The following is a 22,889-nucleotide window of genomic DNA, read 5'->3' on the forward strand; positions in this document are numbered from 1 at the left end:
GGCGGGGTCCCGCAAGGAGCAGGAAGAGGAAAGCAGCCGAGCCAGCGGCTGCGGGCAAAAGGACGAAGCGGCCAAAAAGCCTACAGCACCCGGTATTCCCAGGCGGTCTCCCATCCAAGTACTAACCAGGCCCGACCCTGCTTAGCTTCCGAGGTCAGACGAGATCGGGCGCGTTCAGGGTGGTATGGCCGTAGACGCGGGAGGCGGCTTCCAGAGGCCTCAAGAGCCTGTGCCTCGCCTCCAGGCCCCTCTCCCCTGGGGCGCGCGGCTGGGCCGCGCCCCTCTCTGTGAGCTGCGACACCCCCGTCCCGCCCCCACCCCCGCTGAGCCCTCCACCTGCCCCCTGCCCCACCTGCGCAGGTTCCAGCGGGCAGGGCGAAGGCACCTGCGTCGCACAGGGTGACGTTTCCTCCCCGCCGAGCTGAAGTAGGGACGTGCCCTGCCCCGGTGGGGGTGGGTGGCGTGGACAGAGCCCCCACCCCGTAGGATCGCGAGGAGGGGGCGTGGAGGGCGGTAACGGGGCCCTGGCGGCAGCGGCCTTCCCAGGCACCTCCCCCCAGGGGGCGCTGCTGGGGCTGCCGGGGCCGGCCTCGGATCGTTTTGCTTCCAGTGAAGCACGCTTCGTATACGTTTTGTTTTCTTCATCACCTCTTTTTATTGTGGTTCCATTAGACAGACGTGCCCCGCAGCCTCCCCCACGGCCCCACGGCGGGCTGCCGCCCGCCTCCACCCCCGCCCAAACACACACCTATGTGTGGCATAGGTTTCTGACCCCACGTTCTCAGATCTCAGACACCGTCGTCATCTTGCGTGTGTGTCCGCCGCGCGCGTGTGTGCGTTTAAGTGGTCTCGGCGGGCATTTCCACGGCTCGCACGATACATGTATTCCACGAAGGAATGCAGAGACAAGGATGCCTCACAGTTAAGACCGAACCCCAACGCGGCTACGCACTGACAATGCACTGCGCTCAGAGTCATTTTCACGTACGAGCTTCCAAACTCCCTACCAGTCAGTAAAGTCACTTTCCCGCCGTTACTAACGGGGTCGGGGTGGGGGTCGGGGGTGGGGGCGCGAGAAAAACCCTTTAGAAGCTAGCGAGGAGGAGAAAACTTGCTGGAAAACCTTCGGGTCTGCGCGGCCCAAACAAAGACAGAGTGACAACACCGTGTCCATAACCGTGTTCCTTAAGGTATTTCAAACGCACCCCTGACAGCTCCGGGAAGCGCATTCGTAGCTCCATCGCCTCGTGTATTTAAGTTCCCTTCACTGAAGCGACACTGCACCTATTGCGCCAAGTGAACTGGGACCAATGTGCTTAGAAAGGTGGCACTCAGCGTAGAACTGGACACAACGGCTGATGACAGGTGTTTGAAAACGAGGCTCTCACGGAGAGCGCCAAATGCGTGGCCTGCGAGTATTTTGTCCGCTTGCTTCTGAATTTGGAGGCCCTTGTGGCCCTTGCAGGCCTACGTAGAGAAGCCAAGAGTAGAACCCCTGACAAAAAGGGAAAAAAAAAAAAAAAAAAAAAAAAACAGAGATCTTAGGACGAGAGATAGAAAGATGGGCCCCGTCATAAGTTTCACTGACCACGGGGAGTGGAGAGGGGCGGGTCCCCCTCCTGGGTCTGGAGAGCTCCACCTGGAGCAAGAAGATGAAAGCGCCCTGGCCCGGCGACAGGGGGCGGGTGACGGGTGGGCTGGGGGCCGAAGGAGAGGCCTTCCAAAAAGCCTACAGCACCCGGTATTCCCAGGCGGTCTCCCATCCAAGTACTAACCAGGCCCGACCCTGCTTAGCTTCCGAGATCAGACGAGATCGGGCGCGTTCAGGGTGGTATGGCCGTAGACGCAGGAGGCGGCTTCCAGAGGCCTCAAGAGCCTGTGCCTCGCCTCCAGGCCCCTCTCCCCTGGCGGCGCCCGGCCGGCCGCGCCCCTCTCTGGGACGCTGCCCCCGAGCCCTCCACCTGCCCCCTGCCCCACCTGCTCAGGTTCCAGCGGGCAGGGCCAAGGCACCTCCCCCGGAGGGGACGTTTCCTCCCTGCCTAGCTGAAGAAAGAGCCTGCCCTGCCCGATGGGGAGCACAGAGACCCCAACCACCACCACCACCACCCCCACCAGCACCACCAGCACCACGACCACCGCCACCACCATGTAGGCGGCCGGGGAGGGGTCGGGGACGGCGGGGAAGGGGCAGGGGCGGCGGCGGCCTTCCCCGGCCCCTGCCCCCAAGGCGCGGGGCTGCGGCTACCGAGGCCGGCCTCACAGGGCCTCTGGGTCGGGGCCAGGGGCCGTGGTCTGGGGGCCGGGGGCCGTGGTGAGGGTCGGCGGTGGGCGGGGGGGGCCTTCCCTCTCTCTGTCCCGGGGGCTCGGGCCCCCTACGACGACTGGGGACCTCCTCTCTCGCGAGCGAGTCTGGGAGACACGGCACCTCTTAACCAAGAGGTGCCCGGAGGCGGCGCGGATTCCCCTATGGCCCGGGCGGTGGCCTCCGCGGCGCCGGGGCAGGAGGGTGGTGCGGGGGTGGGGGCTGGGGGTGGGGGGCGAGTCGGGAGGAGCTGGTCACCGTCCTGGGCAGGGGGTGGGGGTGGCGGGGTCCCGCAAGGAGCAGGAAGAGGAAAGCAGCCGAGCCAGCGGCTGCGGGCAAAAGGACGAAGCGGCCAAAAAGCCTACAGCACCCGGTATTCCCAGGCGGTCTCCCATCCAAGTACTAACCAGGCCCGACCCTGCTTAGCTTCCGAGGTCAGACGAGATCGGGCGCGTTCAGGGTGGTATGGCCGTAGACGCGGGAGGCGGCTTCCAGAGGCCTCAAGAGCCTGTGCCTCGCCTCCAGGCCCCTCTCCCCTGGGGCGCGCGGCTGGGCCGCGCCCCTCTCTGTGAGCTGCGACACCCCCGTCCCGCCCCCACCCCCGCTGAGCCCTCCACCTGCCCCCTGCCCCACCTGCGCAGGTTCCAGCGGGCAGGGCGAAGGCACCTGCGTCGCACAGGGTGACGTTTCCTCCCCGCCGAGCTGAAGTAGGGACGTGCCCTGCCCCGGTGGGGGTGGGTGGCGTGGACAGAGCCCCCACCCCGTAGGATCGCGAGGAGGGGGCGTGGAGGGCGGTAACGGGGCCCTGGCGGCAGCGGCCTTCCCAGGCACCTCCCCCCAGGGGGCGCTGCTGGGGCTGCCGGGGCCGGCCTCGGATCGTTTTGCTTCCAGTGAAGCACGCTTCGTATACGTTTTGTTTTCTTCATCACCTCTTTTTATTGTGGTTCCATTAGACAGACGTGCCCCGCAGCCTCCCCCACGGCCCCACGGCGGGCTGCCGCCCGCCTCCACCCCCGCCCAAACACACACCTATGTGTGGCATAGGTTTCTGACCCCACGTTCTCAGATCTCAGACACCGTCGTCATCTTGCGTGTGTGTCCGCCGCGCGCGTGTGTGCGTTTAAGTGGTCTCGGCGGGCATTTCCACGGCTCGCACGATACATGTATTCCACGAAGGAATGCAGAGACAAGGATGCCTCACAGTTAAGACCGAACCCCAACGCGGCTACGCACTGACAATGCACTGCGCTCAGAGTCATTTTCACGTACGAGCTTCCAAACTCCCTACCAGTCAGTAAAGTCACTTTCCCGCCGTTACTAACGGGGTCGGGGTGGGGGTCGGGGGTGGGGGCGCGAGAAAAACCCTTTAGAAGCTAGCGAGGAGGAGAAAACTTGCTGGAAAACCTTCGGGTCTGCGCGGCCCAAACAAAGACAGAGTGACAACACCGTGTCCATAACCGTGTTCCTTAAGGTATTTCAAACGCACCCCTGACAGCTCCGGGAAGCGCATTCGTAGCTCCATCGCCTCGTGTATTTAAGTTCCCTTCACTGAAGCGACACTGCACCTATTGCGCCAAGTGAACTGGGACCAATGTGCTTAGAAAGGTGGCACTCAGCGTAGAACTGGACACAACGGCTGATGACAGGTGTTTGAAAACGAGGCTCTCACGGAGAGCGCCAAATGCGTGGCCTGCGAGTATTTTGTCCGCTTGCTTCTGAATTTGGAGGCCCTTGTGGCCCTTGCAGGCCTACGTAGAGAAGCCAAGAGTAGAACCCCTGACAAAAGGGAAAAAAAAAAAAAAAAAAAAAAAGAGATCTTAGGACGAGAGATAGAAAGATGGGCCCCGTCATAAGTTTCACTGACCACGGGGAGTGGAGAGGGGCGGGTCCCCCTCCTGGGTCTGGAGAGCTCCACCTGGAGCAAGAAGATGAAAGCGCCCTGGCCCGGCGACAGGGGGCGGGTGACGGGTGGGCTGGGGGCCGAAGGAGAGGCCTTCCAAAAAGCCTACAGCACCCGGTATTCCCAGGCGGTCTCCCATCCAAGTACTAACCAGGCCCGACCCTGCTTAGCTTCCGAGATCAGACGAGATCGGGCGCGTTCAGGGTGGTATGGCCGTAGACGCAGGAGGCGGCTTCCAGAGGCCTCAAGAGCCTGTGCCTCGCCTCCAGGCCCCTCTCCCCTGGCGGCGCCCGGCCGGCCGCGCCCCTCTCTGGGACGCTGCCCCCGAGCCCTCCACCTGCCCCCTGCCCCACCTGCTCAGGTTCCAGCGGGCAGGGCCAAGGCACCTCCCCCGGAGGGGACGTTTCCTCCCTGCCTAGCTGAAGAAAGAGCCTGCCCTGCCCGATGGGGAGCACAGAGACCCCAACCACCACCACCACCACCCCCACCAGCACCACCAGCACCACGACCACCGCCACCACCATGTAGGCGGCCGGGGAGGGGTCGGGGACGGCGGGGAAGGGGCAGGGGCGGCGGCGGCCTTCCCCGGCCCCTGCCCCCAAGGCGCGGGGCTGCGGCTACCGAGGCCGGCCTCACAGGGCCTCTGGGTCGGGGCCAGGGGCCGTGGTCTGGGGGCCGGGGGCCGTGGTGAGGGTCGGCGGTGGGCGGGGGGGGCCTTCCCTCTCTCTGTCCCGGGGGCTCGGGCCCCCTACGACGACTAGGGACCTCCTCTCTCGCGAGCGAGTCTGGGAGACACGGCACCTCTTAACCAAGAGGTGCCCGGAGGCGGCGCGGATTCCCCTATGGCCCGGGCGGTGGCCTCCGCGGCGCCGGGGCAGGAGGGTGGTGCGGGGGGTGGGGGCTGGGGGTGGGGGGCGAGTCGGGAGGAGCTGGTCACCGTCCTGGGCAGGGGGTGGGGGTGGCGGGGTCCCGCAAGGAGCAGGAAGAGGAAAGCAGCCGAGCCGGCGGCTGCGGGCAAAAGGACGAAGCGGCCAAAAAGCCTACAGCACCCGGTATTCCCAGGCGGTCTCCCATCCAAGTACTAACCAGGCCCGACCCTGCTTAGCTTCCGAGGTCAGACGAGATCGGGCGCGTTCAGGGTGGTATGGCCGTAGACGCGGGAGGCGGCTTCCAGAGGCCTCAAGAGCCTGTGCCTCGCCTCCAGGCCCCTCTCCCCTGGCGGCGCCCGGCCGGCCGCGCCCCTCTCTGGGACGCTGCCCCCGAGCCCTCCACCTGCCCCCTGCCCCACCTGCTCAGGTTCCAGCGGGCAGGGCCAAGGCACCTCCCCCGGAGGGGACGTTTCCTCCCTGCCTAGCTGAAGAAAGAGCCTGCCCTGCCCGATGGGGAGCACAGAGACCCCAACCACCACCACCACCACCCCCACCAGCACCACCAGCACCACGACCACCGCCACCACCATGTAGGCGGCCGGGGAGGGGTCGGGGACGGCGGGGAAGGGGCAGGGGCGGCGGCGGCCTTCCCCGGCCCCTGCCCCCAAGGCGCGGGGCTGCGGCTACCGAGGCCGGCCTCACAGGGCCTCTGGGTCGGGGCCAGGGGCCGTGGTCTGGGGGCCGGGGGCCGTGGTGAGGGTCGGCGGTGGGCGGGGGGGGCCTTCCCTCTCTCTGTCCCGGGGGCTCGGGCCCCCTACGACGACTGGGGACCTCCTCTCTCGCGAGCGAGTCTGGGAGACACGGCACCTCTTAACCAAGAGGTGCCCGGAGGCGGCGCGGATTCCCCTATGGCCCGGGCGGTGGCCTCCGCGGCGCCGGGGCAGGAGGGTGGTGCGGGGGGTGGGGGCTGGGGGTGGGGGGCGAGTCGGGAGGAGCTGGTCACCGTCCTGGGCAGGGGGTGGGGGTGGCGGGGTCCCGCAAGGAGCAGGAAGAGGAAAGCAGCCGAGCCGGCGGCTGCGGGCAAAAGGACGAAGCGGCCAAAAAGCCTACAGCACCCGGTATTCCCAGGCGGTCTCCCATCCAAGTACTAACCAGGCCCGACCCTGCTTAGCTTCCGAGGTCAGACGAGATCGGGCGCGTTCAGGGTGGTATGGCCGTAGACGCGGGAGGCGGCTTCCAGAGGCCTCAAGAGCCTGTGCCTCGCCTCCAGGCCCCTCTCCCCTGGGGCGCGCGGCTGGGCCGCGCCCCTCTCTGTGAGCTGCGACACCCCCGTCCCGCCCCCCACCCCCGCTGAGCCCTCCACCTGCCCCCTGCCCCACCTGCGCAGGTTCCAGCGGGCAGGGCGAAGGCACCTGCGTCGCACAGGGTGACGTTTCCTCCCCGCCGAGCTGAAGTAGGGACGTGCCCTGCCCCGGTGGGGGTGGGTGGCGTGGACAGAGCCCCCACCCCGTAGGATCGCGAGGAGGGGGCGTGGAGGGCGGTAACGGGGCCCTGGCGGCAGCGGCCTTCCCAGGCACCTCCCCCCAGGGGGCGCTGCTGGGGCTGCCGGGGCCGGCCTCGGATCGTTTTGCTTCCAGTGAAGCACGCTTCGTATACGTTTTGTTTTCTTCATCACCTCTTTTTATTGTGGTTCCATTAGACAGACGTGCCCCGCAGCCTCCCCCACGGCCCCACGGCGGGCTGCCGCCCGCCTCCACCCCCGCCCAAACACACACCTATGTGTGGCATAGGTTTCTGACCCCACGTTCTCAGATCTCAGACACCGTCGTCATCTTGCGTGTGTGTCCGCCGCGCGCGTGTGTGCGTTTAAGTGGTCTCGGCGGGCATTTCCACGGCTCGCACGATACATGTATTCCACGAAGGAATGCAGAGACAAGGATGCCTCACAGTTAAGACCGAACCCCAACGCGGCTACGCACTGACAATGCACTGCGCTCAGAGTCATTTTCACGTACGAGCTTCCAAACTCCCTACCAGTCAGTAAAGTCACTTTCCCGCCGTTACTAACGGGGTCGGGGTGGGGGTCGGGGGTGGGGGCGCGAGAAAAACCCTTTAGAAGCTAGCGAGGAGGAGAAAACTTGCTGGAAAACCTTCGGGTCTGCGCGGCCCAAACAAAGACAGAGTGACAACACCGTGTCCATAACCGTGTTCCTTAAGGTATTTCAAACGCACCCCTGACAGCTCCGGGAAGCGCATTCGTAGCTCCATCGCCTCGTGTATTTAAGTTCCCTTCACTGAAGCGACACTGCACCTATTGCGCCAAGTGAACTGGGACCAATGTGCTTAGAAAGGTGGCACTCAGCGTAGAACTGGACACAACGGCTGATGACAGGTGTTTGAAAACGAGGCTCTCACGGAGAGCGCCAAATGCGTGGCCTGCGAGTATTTTGTCCGCTTGCTTCTGAATTTGGAGGCCCTTGTGGCCCTTGCAGGCCTACGTAGAGAAGCCAAGAGTAGAACCCCTGACAAAAAGGGAAAAAAAAAAAAAAAAAAACAGAGATCTTAGGACGAGAGATAGAAAGATGGGCCCCGTCATAAGTTTCACTGACCACGGGGAGTGGAGAGGGGCGGGTCCCCCTCCTGGGTCTGGAGAGCTCCACCTGGAGCAAGAAGATGAAAGCGCCCTGGCCCGGCGACAGGGGGCGGGTGACGGGTGGGCTGGGGGCCGAAGGAGAGGCCTTCCAAAAAGCCTACAGCACCCGGTATTCCCAGGCGGTCTCCCATCCAAGTACTAACCAGGCCCGACCCTGCTTAGCTTCCGAGATCAGACGAGATCGGGCGCGTTCAGGGTGGTATGGCCGTAGACGCAGGAGGCGGCTTCCAGAGGCCTCAAGAGCCTGTGCCTCGCCTCCAGGCCCCTCTCCCCTGGCGGCGCCCGGCCGGCCGCGCCCCTCTCTGGGACGCTGCCCCCGAGCCCTCCACCTGCCCCCTGCCCCACCTGCTCAGGTTCCAGCGGGCAGGGCCAAGGCACCTCCCCCGGAGGGGACGTTTCCTCCCTGCCTAGCTGAAGAAAGAGCCTGCCCTGCCCGATGGGGAGCACAGAGACCCCAACCACCACCACCACCACCCCCACCAGCACCACCAGCACCACGACCACCGCCACCACCATGTAGGCGGCCGGGGAGGGGTCGGGGACGGCGGGGAAGGGGCAGGGGCGGCGGCGGCCTTCCCCGGCCCCTGCCCCCAAGGCGCGGGGCTGCGGCTACCGAGGCCGGCCTCACAGGGCCTCTGGGTCGGGGCCAGGGGCCGTGGTCTGGGGGCCGGGGGCCGTGGTGAGGGTCGGCGGTGGGCGGGGGGGGCCTTCCCTCTCTCTGTCCCGGGGGCTCGGGCCCCCTACGACGACTAGGGACCTCCTCTCTCGCGAGCGAGTCTGGGAGACACGGCACCTCTTAACCAAGAGGTGCCCGGAGGCGGCGCGGATTCCCCTATGGCCCGGGCGGTGGCCTCCGCGGCGCCGGGGCAGGAGGGTGGTGCGGGGGGTGGGGGCTGGGGGTGGGGGGCGAGTCGGGAGGAGCTGGTCACCGTCCTGGGCAGGGGGTGGGGGTGGCGGGGTCCCGCAAGGAGCAGGAAGAGGAAAGCAGCCGAGCCGGCGGCTGCGGGCAAAAGGACGAAGCGGCCAAAAAGCCTACAGCACCCGGTATTCCCAGGCGGTCTCCCATCCAAGTACTAACCAGGCCCGACCCTGCTTAGCTTCCGAGGTCAGACGAGATCGGGCGCGTTCAGGGTGGTATGGCCGTAGACGCGGGAGGCGGCTTCCAGAGGCCTCAAGAGCCTGTGCCTCGCCTCCAGGCCCCTCTCCCCTGGCGGCGCCCGGCCGGCCGCGCCCCTCTCTGGGACGCTGCCCCCGAGCCCTCCACCTGCCCCCTGCCCCACCTGCTCAGGTTCCAGCGGGCAGGGCCAAGGCACCTCCCCCGGAGGGGACGTTTCCTCCCTGCCTAGCTGAAGAAAGAGCCTGCCCTGCCCGATGGGGAGCACAGAGACCCCAACCACCACCACCACCACCCCCACCAGCACCACCAGCACCACGACCACCGCCACCACCATGTAGGCGGCCGGGGAGGGGTCGGGGACGGCGGGGAAGGGGCAGGGGCGGCGGCGGCCTTCCCCGGCCCCTGCCCCCAAGGCGCGGGGCTGCGGCTACCGAGGCCGGCCTCACAGGGCCTCTGGGTCGGGGCCAGGGGCCGTGGTCTGGGGGCCGGGGGCCGTGGTGAGGGTCGGCGGTGGGCGGGGGGGGCCTTCCCTCTCTCTGTCCCGGGGGCTCGGGCCCCCTACGACGACTGGGGACCTCCTCTCTCGCGAGCGAGTCTGGGAGACACGGCACCTCTTAACCAAGAGGTGCCCGGAGGCGGCGCGGATTCCCCTATGGCCCGGGCGGTGGCCTCCGCGGCGCCGGGGCAGGAGGGTGGTGCGGGGGGTGGGGGCTGGGGGTGGGGGGCGAGTCGGGAGGAGCTGGTCACCGTCCTGGGCAGGGGGTGGGGGTGGCGGGGTCCCGCAAGGAGCAGGAAGAGGAAAGCAGCCGAGCCGGCGGCTGCGGGCAAAAGGACGAAGCGGCCAAAAAGCCTACAGCACCCGGTATTCCCAGGCGGTCTCCCATCCAAGTACTAACCAGGCCCGACCCTGCTTAGCTTCCGAGGTCAGACGAGATCGGGCGCGTTCAGGGTGGTATGGCCGTAGACGCGGGAGGCGGCTTCCAGAGGCCTCAAGAGCCTGTGCCTCGCCTCCAGGCCCCTCTCCCCTGGGGCGCGCGGCTGGGCCGCGCCCCTCTCTGTGAGCTGCGACACCCCCGTCCCGCCCCCACCCCCGCTGAGCCCTCCACCTGCCCCCTGCCCCACCTGCGCAGGTTCCAGCGGGCAGGGCGAAGGCACCTGCGTCGCACAGGGTGACGTTTCCTCCCCGCCGAGCTGAAGTAGGGACGTGCCCTGCCCCGGTGGGGGTGGGTGGCGTGGACAGAGCCCCCACCCCGTAGGATCGCGAGGAGGGGGCGTGGAGGGCGGTAACGGGGCCCTGGCGGCAGCGGCCTTCCCAGGCACCTCCCCCCAGGGGGCGCTGCTGGGGCTGCCGGGGCCGGCCTCGGATCGTTTTGCTTCCAGTGAAGCACGCTTCGTATACGTTTTGTTTTCTTCATCACCTCTTTTTATTGTGGTTCCATTAGACAGACGTGCCCCGCAGCCTCCCCCACGGCCCCACGGCGGGCTGCCGCCCGCCTCCACCCCCGCCCAAACACACACCTATGTGTGGCATAGGTTTCTGACCCCACGTTCTCAGATCTCAGACACCGTCGTCATCTTGCGTGTGTGTCCGCCGCGCGCGTGTGTGCGTTTAAGTGGTCTCGGCGGGCATTTCCACGGCTCGCACGATACATGTATTCCACGAAGGAATGCAGAGACAAGGATGCCTCACAGTTAAGACCGAACCCCAACGCGGCTACGCACTGACAATGCACTGCGCTCAGAGTCATTTTCACGTACGAGCTTCCAAACTCCCTACCAGTCAGTAAAGTCACTTTCCCGCCGTTACTAACGGGGTCGGGGTGGGGGTCGGGGGTGGGGGCGCGAGAAAAACCCTTTAGAAGCTAGCGAGGAGGAGAAAACTTGCTGGAAAACCTTCGGGTCTGCGCGGCCCAAACAAAGACAGAGTGACAACACCGTGTCCATAACCGTGTTCCTTAAGGTATTTCAAACGCACCCCTGACAGCTCCGGGAAGCGCATTCGTAGCTCCATCGCCTCGTGTATTTAAGTTCCCTTCACTGAAGCGACACTGCACCTATTGCGCCAAGTGAACTGGGACCAATGTGCTTAGAAAGGTGGCACTCAGCGTAGAACTGGACACAACGGCTGATGACAGGTGTTTGAAAACGAGGCTCTCACGGAGAGCGCCAAATGCGTGGCCTGCGAGTATTTTGTCCGCTTGCTTCTGAATTTGGAGGCCCTTGTGGCCCTTGCAGGCCTACGTAGAGAAGCCAAGAGTAGAACCCCTGACAAAAAGGGAAAAAAAAAAAAAAAAAAAAAAAACAGAGATCTTAGGACGAGAGATAGAAAGATGGGCCCCGTCATAAGTTTCACTGACCACGGGGAGTGGAGAGGGGCGGGTCCCCCTCCTGGGTCTGGAGAGCTCCACCTGGAGCAAGAAGATGAAAGCGCCCTGGCCCGGCGACAGGGGGCGGGTGACGGGTGGGCTGGGGGCCGAAGGAGAGGCCTTCCAAAAAGCCTACAGCACCCGGTATTCCCAGGCGGTCTCCCATCCAAGTACTAACCAGGCCCGACCCTGCTTAGCTTCCGAGATCAGACGAGATCGGGCGCGTTCAGGGTGGTATGGCCGTAGACGCAGGAGGCGGCTTCCAGAGGCCTCAAGAGCCTGTGCCTCGCCTCCAGGCCCCTCTCCCCTGGCGGCGCCCGGCCGGCCGCGCCCCTCTCTGGGACGCTGCCCCCGAGCCCTCCACCTGCCCCCTGCCCCACCTGCTCAGGTTCCAGCGGGCAGGGCCAAGGCACCTCCCCCGGAGGGGACGTTTCCTCCCTGCCTAGCTGAAGAAAGAGCCTGCCCTGCCCGATGGGGAGCACAGAGACCCCAACCACCACCACCACCACCCCCACCAGCACCACCAGCACCACGACCACCGCCACCACCATGTAGGCGGCCGGGGAGGGGTCGGGGACGGCGGGGAAGGGGCAGGGGCGGCGGCGGCCTTCCCCGGCCCCTGCCCCCAAGGCGCGGGGCTGCGGCTACCGAGGCCGGCCTCACAGGGCCTCTGGGTCGGGGCCAGGGGCCGTGGTCTGGGGGCCGGGGGCCGTGGTGAGGGTCGGCGGTGGGCGGGGGGGGCCTTCCCTCTCTCTGTCCCGGGGGCTCGGGCCCCCTACGACGACTAGGGACCTCCTCTCTCGCGAGCGAGTCTGGGAGACACGGCACCTCTTAACCAAGAGGTGCCCGGAGGCGGCGCGGATTCCCCTATGGCCCGGGCGGTGGCCTCCGCGGCGCCGGGGCAGGAGGGTGGTGCGGGGGGTGGGGGCTGGGGGTGGGGGGCGAGTCGGGAGGAGCTGGTCACCGTCCTGGGCAGGGGGTGGGGGTGGCGGGGTCCCGCAAGGAGCAGGAAGAGGAAAGCAGCCGAGCCGGCGGCTGCGGGCAAAAGGACGAAGCGGCCAAAAAGCCTACAGCACCCGGTATTCCCAGGCGGTCTCCCATCCAAGTACTAACCAGGCCCGACCCTGCTTAGCTTCCGAGGTCAGACGAGATCGGGCGCGTTCAGGGTGGTATGGCCGTAGACGCGGGAGGCGGCTTCCAGAGGCCTCAAGAGCCTGTGCCTCGCCTCCAGGCCCCTCTCCCCTGGCGGCGCCCGGCCGGCCGCGCCCCTCTCTGGGACGCTGCCCCCGAGCCCTCCACCTGCCCCCTGCCCCACCTGCTCAGGTTCCAGCGGGCAGGGCCAAGGCACCTCCCCCGGAGGGGACGTTTCCTCCCTGCCTAGCTGAAGAAAGAGCCTGCCCTGCCCGATGGGGAGCACAGAGACCCCAACCACCACCACCACCACCCCCACCAGCACCACCAGCACCACGACCACCGCCACCACCATGTAGGCGGCCGGGGAGGGGTCGGGGACGGCGGGGAAGGGGCAGGGGCGGCGGCGGCCTTCCCCGGCCCCTGCCCCCAAGGCGCGGGGCTGCGGCTACCGAGGCCGGCCTCACAGGGCCTCTGGGTCGGGGCCAGGGGCCGTGGTCTGGGGGCCGGGGGCCGTGGTGAGGGTCGGCGGTGGGCGGGGGGGGCCTTCCCTCTCTCTGTCCCGGGGGCTCGGGCCCCCTACGACGACTGGGGACCTCCTCTCTCGCGAGCGAGTCTGGGAGACACGGCACCTCTTAACCAAGAGGTGCCCGGAGGCGGCGCGGATTCCCCTATGGCCCGGGCGGTGGCCTCCGCGGCGCCGGGGCAGGAGGGTGGTGCGGGGGGTGGGGGCTGGGGGTGGGGGGCGAGTCGGGAGGAGCTGGTCACCGTCCTGGGCAGGGGGTGGGGGTGGCGGGGTCCCGCAAGGAGCAGGAAGAGGAAAGCAGCCGAGCCGGCGGCTGCGGGCAAAAGGACGAAGCGGCCAAAAAGCCTACAGCACCCGGTATTCCCAGGCGGTCTCCCATCCAAGTACTAACCAGGCCCGACCCTGCTTAGCTTCCGAGGTCAGACGAGATCGGGCGCGTTCAGGGTGGTATGGCCGTAGACGCGGGAGGCGGCTTCCAGAGGCCTCAAGAGCCTGTGCCTCGCCTCCAGGCCCCTCTCCCCTGGGGCGCGCGGCTGGGCCGCGCCCCTCTCTGTGAGCTGCGACACCCCCGTCCCGCCCCCACCCCCGCTGAGCCCTCCACCTGCCCCCTGCCCCACCTGCGCAGGTTCCAGCGGGCAGGGCGAAGGCACCTGCGTCGCACAGGGTGACGTTTCCTCCCCGCCGAGCTGAAGTAGGGACGTGCCCTGCCCCGGTGGGGGTGGGTGGCGTGGACAGAGCCCCCACCCCGTAGGATCGCGAGGAGGGGGCGTGGAGGGCGGTAACGGGGCCCTGGCGGCAGCGGCCTTCCCAGGCACCTCCCCCCAGGGGGCGCTGCTGGGGCTGCCGGGGCCGGCCTCGGATCGTTTTGCTTCCAGTGAAGCACGCTTCGTATACGTTTTGTTTTCTTCATCACCTCTTTTTATTGTGGTTCCATTAGACAGACGTGCCCCGCAGCCTCCCCCACGGCCCCACGGCGGGCTGCCGCCCGCCTCCACCCCCGCCCAAACACACACCTATGTGTGGCATAGGTTTCTGACCCCACGTTCTCAGATCTCAGACACCGTCGTCATCTTGCGTGTGTGTCCGCCGCGCGCGTGTGTGCGTTTAAGTGGTCTCGGCGGGCATTTCCACGGCTCGCACGATACATGTATTCCACGAAGGAATGCAGAGACAAGGATGCCTCACAGTTAAGACCGAACCCCAACGCGGCTACGCACTGACAATGCACTGCGCTCAGAGTCATTTTCACGTACGAGCTTCCAAACTCCCTACCAGTCAGTAAAGTCACTTTCCCGCCGTTACTAACGGGGTCGGGGTGGGGGTCGGGGGTGGGGGCGCGAGAAAAACCCTTTAGAAGCTAGCGAGGAGGAGAAAACTTGCTGGAAAACCTTCGGGTCTGCGCGGCCCAAACAAAGACAGAGTGACAACACCGTGTCCATAACCGTGTTCCTTAAGGTATTTCAAACGCACCCCTGACAGCTCCGGGAAGCGCATTCGTAGCTCCATCGCCTCGTGTATTTAAGTTCCCTTCACTGAAGCGACACTGCACCTATTGCGCCAAGTGAACTGGGACCAATGTGCTTAGAAAGGTGGCACTCAGCGTAGAACTGGACACAACGGCTGATGACAGGTGTTTGAAAACGAGGCTCTCACGGAGAGCGCCAAATGCGTGGCCTGCGAGTATTTTGTCCGCTTGCTTCTGAATTTGGAGGCCCTTGTGGCCCTTGCAGGCCTACGTAGAGAAGCCAAGAGTAGAACCCCTGACAAAAAGGGAAAAAAAAAAAAAAAAAAAAAAAGAGATCTTAGGACGAGAGATAGAAAGATGGGCCCCGTCATAAGTTTCACTGACCACGGGGAGTGGAGAGGGGCGGGTCCCCCTCCTGGGTCTGGAGAGCTCCACCTGGAGCAAGAAGATGAAAGCGCCCTGGCCCGGCGACAGGGGGCGGGTGACGGGTGGGCTGGGGGCCGAAGGAGAGGCCTTCCAAAAAGCCTACAGCACCCGGTATTCCCAGGCGGTCTCCCATCCAAGTACTAACCAGGCCCGACCCTGCTTAGCTTCCGAGGTCAGACGAGATCGGGCGCGTTCAGGGTGGTATGGCCGTAGACGCGGGAGGCGGCTTCCAGAGGCCTCAAGAGCCTGTGCCTCGCCTCCAGGCCCCTCTCCCCTGGGGCGCGCGGCTGGGCCGCGCCCCTCTCTGTGAGCTGCGACACCCCCGTCCCGCCCCCACCCCCGCTGAGCCCTCCACCTGCCCCCTGCCCCACCTGCGCAGGTTCCAGCGGGCAGGGCGAAGGCACCTGCGTCGCACAGGGTGACGTTTCCTCCCCGCCGAGCTGAAGTAGGGACGTGCCCTGCCCCGGTGGGGGTGGGTGGCGTGGACAGAGCCCCCACCCCGTAGGATCGCGAGGAGGGGGCGTGGAGGGCGGTAACGGGGCCCTGGCGGCAGCGGCCTTCCCAGGCACCTCCCCCCAGGGGGCGCTGCTGGGGCTGCCGGGGCCGGCCTCGGATCGTTTTGCTTCCAGTGAAGCACGCTTCGTATACGTTTTGTTTTCTTCATCACCTCTTTTTATTGTGGTTCCATTAGACAGACGTGCCCCGCAGCCTCCCCCACGGCCCCACGGCGGGCTGCCGCCCGCCTCCACCCCCGCCCAAACACACACCTATGTGTGGCATAGGTTTCTGACCCCACGTTCTCAGATCTCAGACACCGTCGTCATCTTGCGTGTGTGTCCGCCGCGCGCGTGTGTGCGTTTAAGTGGTCTCGGCGGGCATTTCCACGGCTCGCACGATACATGTATTCCACGAAGGAATGCAGAGACAAGGATGCCTCACAGTTAAGACCGAACCCCAACGCGGCTACGCACTGACAATGCACTGCGCTCAGAGTCATTTTCACGTACGAGCTTCCAAACTCCCTACCAGTCAGTAAAGTCACTTTCCCGCCGTTACTAACGGGGTCGGGGTGGGGGTCGGGGGTGGGGGCGCGAGAAAAACCCTTTAGAAGCTAGCGAGGAGGAGAAAACTTGCTGGAAAACCTTCGGGTCTGCGCGGCCCAAACAAAGACAGAGTGACAACACCGTGTCCATAACCGTGTTCCTTAAGGTATTTCAAACGCACCCCTGACAGCTCCGGGAAGCGCATTCGTAGCTCCATCGCCTCGTGTATTTAAGTTCCCTTCACTGAAGCGACACTGCACCTATTGCGCCAAGTGAACTGGGACCAATGTGCTTAGAAAGGTGGCACTCAGCGTAGAACTGGACACAACGGCTGATGACAGGTGTTTGAAAACGAGGCTCTCACGGAGAGCGCCAAATGCGTGGCCTGCGAGTATTTTGTCCGCTTGCTTCTGAATTTGGAGGCCCTTGTGGCCCTTGCAGGCCTACGTAGAGAAGCCAAGAGTAGAACCCCTGACAAAAAGGAAAAAAAAAAAAAAAAAAAAAAAGAGATCTTAGGACGAGAGATAGAAAGATGGGCCCCGTCATAAGTTTCACTGACCACGGGGAGTGGAGAGGGGCGGGTCCCCCTCCTGGGTCTGGAGAGCTCCACCTGGAGCAAGAAGATGAAAGCGCCCTGGCCCGGCGACAGGGGGCGGGTGACGGGTGGGCTGGGGGCCGAAGGAGAGGCCTTCCAAAAAGCCTACAGCACCCGGTATTCCCAGGCGGTCTCCCATCCAAGTACTAACCAGGCCCGACCCTGCTTAGCTTCCGAGGTCAGACGAGATCGGGCGCGTTCAGGGTGGTATGGCCGTAGACGCGGGAGGCGGCTTCCAGAGGCCTCAAGAGCCTGTGCCTCGCCTCCAGGCCCCTCTCCCCTGGGGCGCGCGGCTGGGCCGCGCCCCTCTCTGTGAGCTGCGACACCCCCGTCCCGCCCCCACCCCCGCTGAGCCCTCCACCTGCCCCCTGCCCCACCTGCGCAGGTTCCAGCGGGCAGGGCGAAGGCACCTGCGTCGCACAGGGTGACGTTTCCTCCCCGCCGAGCTGAAGTAGGGACGTGCCCTGCCCCGGTGGGGGTGGGTGGCGTGGACAGAGCCCCCACCCCGTAGGATCGCGAGGAGGGGGCGTGGAGGGCGGTAACGGGGCCCTGGCGGCAGCGGCCTTCCCAGGCACCTCCCCCCAGGGGGCGCTGCTGGGGCTGCCGGGGCCGGCCTCGGATCGTTTTGCTTCCAGTGAAGCACGCTTCGTATACGTTTTGTTTTCTTCATCACCTCTTTTTATTGTGGTTCCATTAGACAGACGTGCCCCGCAGCCTCCCCCACGGCCCCACGGCGGGCTGCCGCCCGCCTCCACCCCCGCCCAAACACACACCTATGTGTGGCATAGGTTTCTGACCCCACGTTCTCAGATCTCAGACACCGTCGTCATCTTGCGTGTGTGTCCGCCGCGCGCGTGTGTGCGTTTAAGTGGTCTCGGCGGGCATTTCCACGGCTCGCACGATACATGTATTCCACGAAGGAATGCAGAGACAAGGATGCCTCACAGTTAAGACCGAACCCCAACGCGGCTACGCACTGACAATGCACTGCGCTCAGAGTCATTTTCACGTACGAGCTTCCAAACTCCCTACCAGTCAGTAAAGTCACTTTCCCGCCGTTACTAACGGGGTCGGGGTGGGGGTCGGGGGTGGGGGCGCGAGAAAAACCCTTTAGAAGCTAGCGAGGAGGAGAAAACTTGCTGGAAAACCTTCGGGTCTGCGCGGCCCAAACAAAGACAGAGTGACAACACCGTGTCCATAACCGTGTTCCTTAAGGTATTTCAAACGCACCCCTGACAGCTCCGGGAAGCGCATTCGTAGCTCCATCGCCTCGTGTATTTAAGTTCCCTTCACTGAAGCGACACTGCACCTATTGCGCCAAGTGAACTGGGACCAATGTGCTTAGAAAGGTGGCACTCAGCGTAGAACTGGACACAACGGCTGATGACAGGTGTTTGAAAACGAGGCTCTCACGGAGAGCGCCAAATGCGTGGCCTGCGAGTATTTTGTCCGCTTGCTTCTGAATTTGGAGGCCCTTGTGGCCCTTGCAGGCCTACGTAGAGAAGCCAAGAGTAAAACCCCTGACAAAAAGGGAAAAAAAAAAAAAAAAAAAAAAAAGAGATCTTAGGACGAGAGATAGAAAGATGGGCCCCGTCATAAGTTTCACTGACCACGGGGAGTGGAGAGGGGCGGGTCCCCCTCCTGGGTCTGGAGAGCTCCACCTGGAGCAAGAAGATGAAAGCGCCCTGGCCCGGCGACAGGGGGCGGGTGACGGGTGGGCTGGGGGCCGAAGGAGAGGCCTTCCAAAAAGCCTACAGCACCCGGTATTCCCAGGCGGTCTCCCATCCAAGTACTAACCAGGCCCGACCCTGCTTAGCTTCCGAGGTCAGACGAGATCGGGCGCGTTCAGGGTGGTATGGCCGTAGACGCGGGAGGCGGCTTCCAGAGGCCTCAAGAGCCTGTGCCTCGCCTCCAGGCCCCTCTCCCCTGGCGGCGCCCGGCCGGCCGCGCCCCTCTCTGGGACGCTGCCCCCGAGCCCTCCACCTGCCCCCTGCCCCACCTGCTCAGGTTCCAGCGGGCAGGGCCAAGGCACCTCCCCCGGAGGGGACGTTTCCTCCCTGCCTAGCTGAAGAAAGAGCCTGCCCTGCCCGATGGGGAGCACAGAGACCCCAACCACCACCACCACCACCCCCACCAGCACCACCAGCACCACGACCACCGCCACCACCATGTAGGCGGCCGGGGAGGGGTCGGGGACGGCGGGGAAGGGGCAGGGGCGGCGGCGGCCTTCCCCGGCCCCTGCCCCCAAGGCGCGGGGCTGCGGCTACCGAGGCCGGCCTCACAGGGCCTCTGGGTCGGGGCCAGGGGCCGTGGTCTGGGGGCCGGGGGCCGTGGTGAGGGTCGGCGGTGGGCGGGGGGGGCCTTCCCTCTCTCTGTCCCGGGGGCTCGGGCCCCCTACGACGACTAGGGACCTCCTCTCTCGCGAGCGAGTCTGGGAGACACGGCACCTCTTAACCAAGAGGTGCCCGGAGGCGGCGCGGATTCCCCTATGGCCCGGGCGGTGGCCTCCGCGGCGCCGGGGCAGGAGGGTGGTGCGGGGGGTGGGGGCTGGGGGTGGGGGGCGAGTCGGGAGGAGCTGGTCACCGTCCTGGGCAGGGGGTGGGGGTGGCGGGGTCCCGCAAGGAGCAGGAAGAGGAAAGCAGCCGAGCCGGCGGCTGCGGGCAAAAGGACGAAGCGGCCAAAAAGCCTACAGCACCCGGTATTCCCAGGCGGTCTCCCATCCAAGTACTAACCAGGCCCGACCCTGCTTAGCTTCCGAGGTCAGACGAGATCGGGCGCGTTCAGGGTGGTATGGCCGTAGACGCGGGAGGCGGCTTCCAGAGGCCTCAAGAGCCTGTGCCTCGCCTCCAGGCCCCTCTCCCCTGGCGGCGCCCGGCCGGCCGCGCCCCTCTCTGGGACGCTGCCCCCGAGCCCTCCACCTGCCCCCTGCCCCACCTGCTCAGGTTCCAGCGGGCAGGGCCAAGGCACCTCCCCCGGAGGGGACGTTTCCTCCCTGCCTAGCTGAAGAAAGAGCCTGCCCTGCCCGATGGGGAGCACAGAGACCCCAACCACCACCACCACCACCCCCACCAGCACCACCAGCACCACGACCACCGCCACCACCATGTAGGCGGCCGGGGAGGGGTCGGGGACGGCGGGGAAGGGGCAGGGGCGGCGGCGGCCTTCCCCGGCCCCTGCCCCCAAGGCGCGGGGCTGCGGCTACCGAGGCCGGCCTCACAGGGCCTCTGGGTCGGGGCCAGGGGCCGTGGTCTGGGGGCCGGGGGCCGTGGTGAGGGTCGGCGGTGGGCGGGGGGGGCCTTCCCTCTCTCTGTCCCGGGGGCTCGGGCCCCCTACGACGACTGGGGACCTCCTCTCTCGCGAGCGAGTCTGGGAGACACGGCACCTCTTAACCAAGAGGTGCCCGGAGGCGGCGCGGATTCCCCTATGGCCCGGGCGGTGGCCTCCGCGGCGCCGGGGCAGGAGGGTGGTGCGGGGGGTGGGGGCTGGGGGTGGGGGGCGAGTCGGGAGGAGCTGGTCACCGTCCTGGGCAGGGGGTGGGGGTGGCGGGGTCCCGCAAGGAGCAGGAAGAGGAAAGCAGCCGAGCCGGCGGCTGCGGGCAAAAGGACGAAGCGGCCAAAAAGCCTACAGCACCCGGTATTCCCAGGCGGTCTCCCATCCAAGTACTAACCAGGCCCGACCCTGCTTAGCTTCCGAGGTCAGACGAGATCGGGCGCGTTCAGGGTGGTATGGCCGTAGACGCGGGAGGCGGCTTCCAGAGGCCTCAAGAGCCTGTGCCTCGCCTCCAGGCCCCTCTCCCCTGGGGCGCGCGGCTGGGCCGCGCCCCTCTCTGTGAGCTGCGACACCCCCGTCCCGCCCCCACCCCCGCTGAGCCCTCCACCTGCCCCCTGCCCCACCTGCGCAGGTTCCAGCGGGCAGGGCGAAGGCACCTGCGTCGCACAGGGTGACGTTTCCTCCCCGCCGAGCTGAAGTAGGGACGTGCCCTGCCCCGGTGGGGGTGGGTGGCGTGGACAGAGCCCCCACCCCGTAGGATCGCGAGGAGGGGGCGTGGAGGGCGGTAACGGGGCCCTGGCGGCAGCGGCCTTCCCAGGCACCTCCCCCCAGGGGGCGCTGCTGGGGCTGCCGGGGCCGGCCTCGGATCGTTTTGCTTCCAGTGAAGCACGCTTCGTATACGTTTTGTTTTCTTCATCACCTCTTTTTATTGTGGTTCCATTAGACAGACGTGCCCCGCAGCCTCCCCCACGGCCCCACGGCGGGCTGCCGCCCGCCTCCACCCCCGCCCAAACACACACCTATGTGTGGCATAGGTTTCTGACCCCACGTTCTCAGATCTCAGACACCGTCGTCATCTTGCGTGTGTGTCCGCCGCGCGCGTGTGTGCGTTTAAGTGGTCTCGGCGGGCATTTCCACGGCTCGCACGATACATGTATTCCACGAAGGAATGCAGAGACAAGGATGCCTCACAGTTAAGACCGAACCCCAACGCGGCTACGCACTGACAATGCACTGCGCTCAGAGTCATTTTCACGTACGAGCTTCCAAACTCCCTACCAGTCAGTAAAGTCACTTTCCCGCCGTTACTAACGGGGTCGGGGTGGGGGTCGGGGGTGGGGGCGCGAGAAAAACCCTTTAGAAGCTAGCGAGGAGGAGAAAACTTGCTGGAAAACCTTCGGGTCTGCGCGGCCCAAACAAAGACAGAGTGACAACACCGTGTCCATAACCGTGTTCCTTAAGGTATTTCAAACGCACCCCTGACAGCTCCGGGAAGCGCATTCGTAGCTCCATCGCCTCGTGTATTTAAGTTCCCTTCACTGAAGCGACACTGCACCTATTGCGCCAAGTGAACTGGGACCAATGTGCTTAGAAAGGTGGCACTCAGCGTAGAACTGGACACAACGGCTGATGACAGGTGTTTGAAAACGAGGCTCTCACGGAGAGCGCCAAATGCGTGGCCTGCGAGTATTTTGTCCGCTTGCTTCTGAATTTGGAGGCCCTTGTGGCCCTTGCAGGCCTACGTAGAGAAGCCAAGAGTAGAACCCCTGACAAAAAGGGAAAAAAAAAAAAAAAAAAAAAAAACAGAGATCTTAGGACGAGAGATAGAAAGATGGGCCCCGTCATAAGTTTCACTGACCACGGGGAGTGGAGAGGGGCGGGTCCCCCTCCTGGGTCTGGAGAGCTCCACCTGGAGCAAGAAGATGAAAGCGCCCTGGCCCGGCGACAGGGGGCGGGTGACGGGTGGGCTGGGGGCCGAAGGAGAGGCCTTCCAAAAAGCCTACAGCACCCGGTATTCCCAGGCGGTCTCCCATCCAAGTACTAACCAGGCCCGACCCTGCTTAGCTTCCGAGATCAGACGAGATCGGGCGCGTTCAGGGTGGTATGGCCGTAGACGCAGGAGGCGGCTTCCAGAGGCCTCAAGAGCCTGTGCCTCGCCTCCAGGCCCCTCTCCCCTGGCGGCGCCCGGCCGGCCGCGCCCCTCTCTGGGACGCTGCCCCCGAGCCCTCCACCTGCCCCCTGCCCCACCTGCTCAGGTTCCAGCGGGCAGGGCCAAGGCACCTCCCCCGGAGGGGACGTTTCCTCCCTGCCTAGCTGAAGAAAGAGCCTGCCCTGCCCGATGGGGAGCACAGAGACCCCAACCACCACCACCACCACCCCCACCAGCACCACCAGCACCACGACCACCGCCACCACCATGTAGGCGGCCGGGGAGGGGTCGGGGACGGCGGGGAAGGGGCAGGGGCGGCGGCGGCCTTCCCCGGCCCCTGCCCCCAAGGCGCGGGGCTGCGGCTACCGAGGCCGGCCTCACAGGGCCTCTGGGTCGGGGCCAGGGGCCGTGGTCTGGGGGCCGGGGGCCGTGGTGAGGGTCGGCGGTGGGCGGGGGGGGCCTTCCCTCTCTCTGTCCCGGGGGCTCGGGCCCCCTACGACGACTAGGGACCTCCTCTCTCGCGAGCGAGTCTGGGAGACACGGCACCTCTTAACCAAGAGGTGCCCGGAGGCGGCGCGGATTCCCCTATGGCCCGGGCGGTGGCCTCCGCGGCGCCGGGGCAGGAGGGTGGTGCGGGGGGTGGGGGCTGGGGGTGGGGGGCGAGTCGGGAGGAGCTGGTCACCGTCCTGGGCAGGGGGTGGGGGTGGCGGGGTCCCGCAAGGAGCAGGAAGAGGAAAGCAGCCGAGCCGGCGGCTGCGGGCAAAAGGACGAAGCGGCCAAAAAGCCTACAGCACCCGGTATTCCCAGGCGGTCTCCCATCCAAGTACTAACCAGGCCCGACCCTGCTTAGCTTCCGAGGTCAGACGAGATCGGGCGCGTTCAGGGTGGTATGGCCGTAGACGCGGGAGGCGGCTTCCAGAGGCCTCAAGAGCCTGTGCCTCGCCTCCAGGCCCCTCTCCCCTGGCGGCGCCCGGCCGGCCGCGCCCCTCTCTGGGACGCTGCCCCCGAGCCCTCCACCTGCCCCCTGCCCCACCTGCTCAGGTTCCAGCGGGCAGGGCCAAGGCACCTCCCCCGGAG

General features: G+C 66.0%; 19 non-coding genes across 19 annotated transcripts; all 19 read right to left on the reverse strand.

Annotated features, from left to right (window-relative positions):
• Positions 1-77: 77 nt before the first annotated feature.
• On the reverse strand, positions 78-196 carry LOC149992601 (5S ribosomal RNA). The gene has a single exon (XR_016508350.1). It is a non-coding gene; the product is annotated as a 5S ribosomal RNA (ribosomal RNA).
• A 1,530-nt stretch (positions 197-1,726) lies between these two features.
• On the reverse strand, positions 1,727-1,845 carry LOC149992602 (5S ribosomal RNA). Its single transcript, XR_016508398.1, has one exon. It is a non-coding gene; the product is annotated as a 5S ribosomal RNA (ribosomal RNA).
• Positions 1,846-2,660: 815 nt separating this feature from the next.
• On the reverse strand, positions 2,661-2,779 carry LOC149992603 (5S ribosomal RNA). Its single transcript, XR_016508351.1, has one exon. It is a non-coding gene; the product is annotated as a 5S ribosomal RNA (ribosomal RNA).
• A 1,525-nt stretch (positions 2,780-4,304) lies between these two features.
• LOC149992604 (5S ribosomal RNA) lies at positions 4,305-4,423 on the reverse strand. Its single transcript, XR_016508399.1, has one exon. It is a non-coding gene; the product is annotated as a 5S ribosomal RNA (ribosomal RNA).
• Positions 4,424-5,239: 816 nt separating this feature from the next.
• On the reverse strand, positions 5,240-5,358 carry LOC149992605 (5S ribosomal RNA). The gene has a single exon (XR_016508352.1). It is a non-coding gene; the product is annotated as a 5S ribosomal RNA (ribosomal RNA).
• An 816-nt stretch (positions 5,359-6,174) lies between these two features.
• LOC149992606 (5S ribosomal RNA) lies at positions 6,175-6,293 on the reverse strand. Its single transcript, XR_016508353.1, has one exon. It is a non-coding gene; the product is annotated as a 5S ribosomal RNA (ribosomal RNA).
• A 1,525-nt stretch (positions 6,294-7,818) lies between these two features.
• On the reverse strand, positions 7,819-7,937 carry LOC149992607 (5S ribosomal RNA). Its single transcript, XR_016508400.1, has one exon. It is a non-coding gene; the product is annotated as a 5S ribosomal RNA (ribosomal RNA).
• Positions 7,938-8,753: 816 nt separating this feature from the next.
• LOC149992608 (5S ribosomal RNA) lies at positions 8,754-8,872 on the reverse strand. The gene has a single exon (XR_016508354.1). It is a non-coding gene; the product is annotated as a 5S ribosomal RNA (ribosomal RNA).
• An 816-nt stretch (positions 8,873-9,688) lies between these two features.
• LOC149992609 (5S ribosomal RNA) lies at positions 9,689-9,807 on the reverse strand. The gene has a single exon (XR_016508356.1). It is a non-coding gene; the product is annotated as a 5S ribosomal RNA (ribosomal RNA).
• Positions 9,808-11,336: 1,529 nt separating this feature from the next.
• LOC149992610 (5S ribosomal RNA) lies at positions 11,337-11,455 on the reverse strand. The gene has a single exon (XR_016508401.1). It is a non-coding gene; the product is annotated as a 5S ribosomal RNA (ribosomal RNA).
• Positions 11,456-12,271: 816 nt separating this feature from the next.
• LOC149992611 (5S ribosomal RNA) lies at positions 12,272-12,390 on the reverse strand. The gene has a single exon (XR_016508357.1). It is a non-coding gene; the product is annotated as a 5S ribosomal RNA (ribosomal RNA).
• An 816-nt stretch (positions 12,391-13,206) lies between these two features.
• Positions 13,207-13,325, reverse strand: LOC149992612 (5S ribosomal RNA). The gene has a single exon (XR_016508358.1). It is a non-coding gene; the product is annotated as a 5S ribosomal RNA (ribosomal RNA).
• A 1,526-nt stretch (positions 13,326-14,851) lies between these two features.
• LOC149992613 (5S ribosomal RNA) lies at positions 14,852-14,970 on the reverse strand. Its single transcript, XR_016508359.1, has one exon. It is a non-coding gene; the product is annotated as a 5S ribosomal RNA (ribosomal RNA).
• A 1,525-nt stretch (positions 14,971-16,495) lies between these two features.
• LOC149992614 (5S ribosomal RNA) lies at positions 16,496-16,614 on the reverse strand. The gene has a single exon (XR_016508360.1). It is a non-coding gene; the product is annotated as a 5S ribosomal RNA (ribosomal RNA).
• A 1,527-nt stretch (positions 16,615-18,141) lies between these two features.
• LOC149992615 (5S ribosomal RNA) lies at positions 18,142-18,260 on the reverse strand. The gene has a single exon (XR_016508361.1). It is a non-coding gene; the product is annotated as a 5S ribosomal RNA (ribosomal RNA).
• Positions 18,261-19,076: 816 nt separating this feature from the next.
• Positions 19,077-19,195, reverse strand: LOC149992616 (5S ribosomal RNA). Its single transcript, XR_016508362.1, has one exon. It is a non-coding gene; the product is annotated as a 5S ribosomal RNA (ribosomal RNA).
• Positions 19,196-20,011: 816 nt separating this feature from the next.
• LOC149992617 (5S ribosomal RNA) lies at positions 20,012-20,130 on the reverse strand. Its single transcript, XR_016508363.1, has one exon. It is a non-coding gene; the product is annotated as a 5S ribosomal RNA (ribosomal RNA).
• A 1,529-nt stretch (positions 20,131-21,659) lies between these two features.
• LOC149992618 (5S ribosomal RNA) lies at positions 21,660-21,778 on the reverse strand. Its single transcript, XR_016508403.1, has one exon. It is a non-coding gene; the product is annotated as a 5S ribosomal RNA (ribosomal RNA).
• An 816-nt stretch (positions 21,779-22,594) lies between these two features.
• LOC149992619 (5S ribosomal RNA) lies at positions 22,595-22,713 on the reverse strand. The gene has a single exon (XR_016508364.1). It is a non-coding gene; the product is annotated as a 5S ribosomal RNA (ribosomal RNA).
• Between the last annotated feature and the right edge of the window lie 176 nt (positions 22,714-22,889).

The sequence above is a fragment of the Furipterus horrens genome, unplaced genomic scaffold, assembly GCF_987537825.1.
Source record: "Furipterus horrens unplaced genomic scaffold, mFurHor1.1.pri manual_scaffold_15, whole genome shotgun sequence".
Taxonomy (NCBI): domain Eukaryota; kingdom Metazoa; phylum Chordata; class Mammalia; order Chiroptera; family Furipteridae; genus Furipterus; species Furipterus horrens.